This window comes from Hibiscus syriacus, unplaced genomic scaffold (genome assembly GCF_006381635.1).
Source record: "Hibiscus syriacus cultivar Baekdansim isolate YM2019G1 unplaced genomic scaffold, ASM638163v2 tig00111027_pilon, whole genome shotgun sequence".
Classification (NCBI taxonomy): domain Eukaryota; kingdom Viridiplantae; phylum Streptophyta; class Magnoliopsida; order Malvales; family Malvaceae; genus Hibiscus; species Hibiscus syriacus.
Window position 1 is genome coordinate 1,817,725 of NW_024062960.1, and position 3,485 is coordinate 1,821,209.

A 3,485-nucleotide genomic window follows, 5' to 3' on the forward strand; every position below is an offset into this window, starting at 1 on the left:
TAAAAAAATTTGTTACTCGACTCGACTCATTGCTCGTTAAATTTTTGCTTGACTCGTGCTCGTAAAAACTCCAAAGTAACAATCCACAAATACATTAAAATAATAAATATGGTTTAGTTTTTTAGTGTAGTAAAATATTAATTAATAATTTAATATATTTTTTTGTTTACTAGAAAATTAATAGATTAGCAATTCATCGTCTTTTTTATTATCTATTAGTAAATTATTATTATTTTAATGAAACAATGTTTTTAAGATAACTAATGAAAAAATTATACAAAAAAATTAACGAGTTGCTCGCGAACTTATCGAGTCGAGTTGGACCTTGCTCGAATCAACTCGTTAAGGTCTCGATTCGAGCTCGAGTTCAAGTTGAGTAATCTCGAGTCGAGTTTTATCGAGCTTTAATCGAGTCTAATTCGAGTTGCTCACGAGTTGGTGAACTCATTAAGCACCCCTAGTTAAATCTAATATAAATTTGAAGCTACAATCCAATAGACTTTTTTTTCATTGTTATTTAAAATATATTAAATTTTATTATATATTGATTTATATACTTTATAATTAAATTTAATCAAAAACTTTATCTATATTTTTTTGGACATTTGAAATCTCATATTGAAATCTCACTTAATATAAATAATAAGTGGGACCTCTAGTTAATTTAATTTAGTGTGAACAATTAATTATATAATTAGATCATTCTGTTTTTAATTCTAATATATATTAATTAATATAATCACAAAATTGTAATTTGTCAATAAGACTTTGGCATAGTTGACAAAGGCTAAAATTCTAGGTTGTTAAGAACTCATATTCAAGCATTTCATTAATCATGTGTGGATTTTATAATCGTTATAGTTCTAGTTTCAATTAGAATTGGTTATGTGTATAGTTCAATACTTACATGGATTGATTTTAATTATTTAGTGCAATACTTGTAATAATTGATAAAATGTATAAATTATAAATTATTTGAAAAATAAATAAATTTGTCATATTCAAAAAAAATCAAAAATCAAAAATAAAAAATATTTCTTCTTTAAAGCTTATACACTAATTGAATAATTGAAAATAAAGCTCATAAATATACTTCTCGTCATTGTTTTAACCTACACATTGTTTTAATAAAATTTGTATAATTTTTCTCCTGAATATATTAATTTTTTTTTCTTTTCTTTTAATTGTTTGTAATTATTCTTTTATTTAAAATAAATTTAAATCCACAAAAGACACGTTTAGTTTGTCATATCTTTACATCATGTAATAATACTTCTAACATTAGTTTATTGGATGTGTTTTTATTATACATGACATTACAAGGTGTCATATTAACTATGTGTTATTTTTATATTTAATTATTTTATGATAATATTTGAATAATTTAATGATAGAGATCTAGAAACTAAGAAATTTGGTTCGGTAAACTAAGTTTATCAGATATTTTGGTTAAAATTTTTATTTTTTAAAATAAAAAATATTAAAGAATTATATATAAAATACTTAATGTAAAAATAGGTATCTAAACTATATTATAAGTTAATTTTAGGTGTTTAAAGAATTTTTTGTTAAAATTAAGTTTATAACGTTTTCTCTATTACAATTCTAAAGGTCTATATTGTAACAACATTTAAAAATGTTAAATGACACATATCATTTTTTTAAAAAATAATAATATCATTAATTTAAAAAAAAATCAAAGTTTTCTGAAATTACAAAAAAAAATATTACATCCCTAGAATCTCTCATTCTCCTATTATCAGCTATTGTCACCATCATCATTATTCACTTACCAATCGTCATACTTTTACTGTCCATCATTCCTCTTACCGTTGTCTCAATCTCCCTAAATCAATAAATCAAAATTAAATCTTTAAATCTAATACTCAAATCTCTAATTTTAACCTTAACTTTATTATTATCACTCTAAATTAACTTAAAGTATAATTGAGACGCTTATTTTTATATTAATTTTATCTAAAAATATAAAAAGGTCACTCAAGCAGCTTCCTGTAAGCTGATTCCTACTTGTTTCCGGGGATGTGAATCTGAGAAAATTACGAGTTGACTCATGACTGGTGCTAAACGTGATTCAGAAAGAAGGTAAAAAGAAAAAGAAAAGAAACGTGGAGTTTACGCTAATATTCATCACTTTCACTTTTGTTTGGACAGTGACTGTATCATTGGCGTCTCTTTACCTTTTGCATGACAGTTTTTTTCAGATTCTAAAAGACAAAAGAAAAGAGAAAGAAAGAAGAGCAAATATCAAATTATATACTATTTTGACATCCACCTTTTAACAGCCTAACTGTCTCTTCTTCAATTATAAAATTAAATAAATGAAATAAACGAATCAATTCTTGAGCAAAACGGTTTCTTTAAATATTTATATTGATAATGTTTACTCTTATAAATAATATTTAAATCATTTAGAGAAATTACTTGATCCCTATGATATTCCTTAGACTCAAAACTTCATTAAACTTGAAAATAAACAATTTAATGATGGGAGCGAAAGAAGTAAAAGAGCATGAATGTAAGCAACTGAACACGTGTACTTTTTGACCAGTTTTAAAGATGGAAATGTCTAGAATGGGCATATCTCTTTTTCCTTTTTTACTTTTTTTTTTCCTTTGAGAAGAAATATGGAGACGCAACTTCTGACTATGGTAGTAAAAAAGACGAGACTAATTATGAGTTATTTAAAATTAAATTGATTAAAATTTAATAAATACTCAACTAAAATAGATTTGGTTTAAGTTTGAGTTTAACTCGAGTTCTTAATTAGTGAAATGTGTTATTTAATACTTGACTCAAAAAACTCGTGAGTAATTCAAAAAAATAATATATTAAAAATTTATTTAAAAAATAATTATCAATAATATTAATATTTATGTAGTGATTTTTTTATAAAAAATATAGTATAAGGTTTTCATGTACTTAAGGTTCAGATTCAAATTCGAGTTTGAGTTTCAATCAAGTTAAGGTTAAGATTTTTTTTTATTTTGACCTTTTTCGAGTTTCAATTTATGGTTTCGAGTTTGAGTCGAGTTTGAAAATTTTAGACTCGCAATTTTTCGAGCCGAGTCGAGTTACATTTTAGAGTTTTTAAGTCGAGTCAATCTCAGCAATACTCAAGCTCAATTCGACTCGTTTACAGCCCTACTTTCCACTTCTAAAAACGTCATATTATAATTCTAAAGTTTAAAATAATTATTCAATTTAAATTTTTGTTAAATGAAATAAGCTAGTAAAAAATTAAATTAGATTTATTTTTTAATAATTTGGGTATTATAAGATGGGTATTTATTAAAAAAATTAACTAATAGTAAACATACACACCCTACAAAATGCAGATGTTCGAATTTAAAATTTTTAAAAAAACAACATTTTTATTATCACTCAAACCACCGAATGAGTTTTATTATTGAAATCCCATAATTGGTACGGATAACATGAAGCTATTCATCATGGAAAACATAACA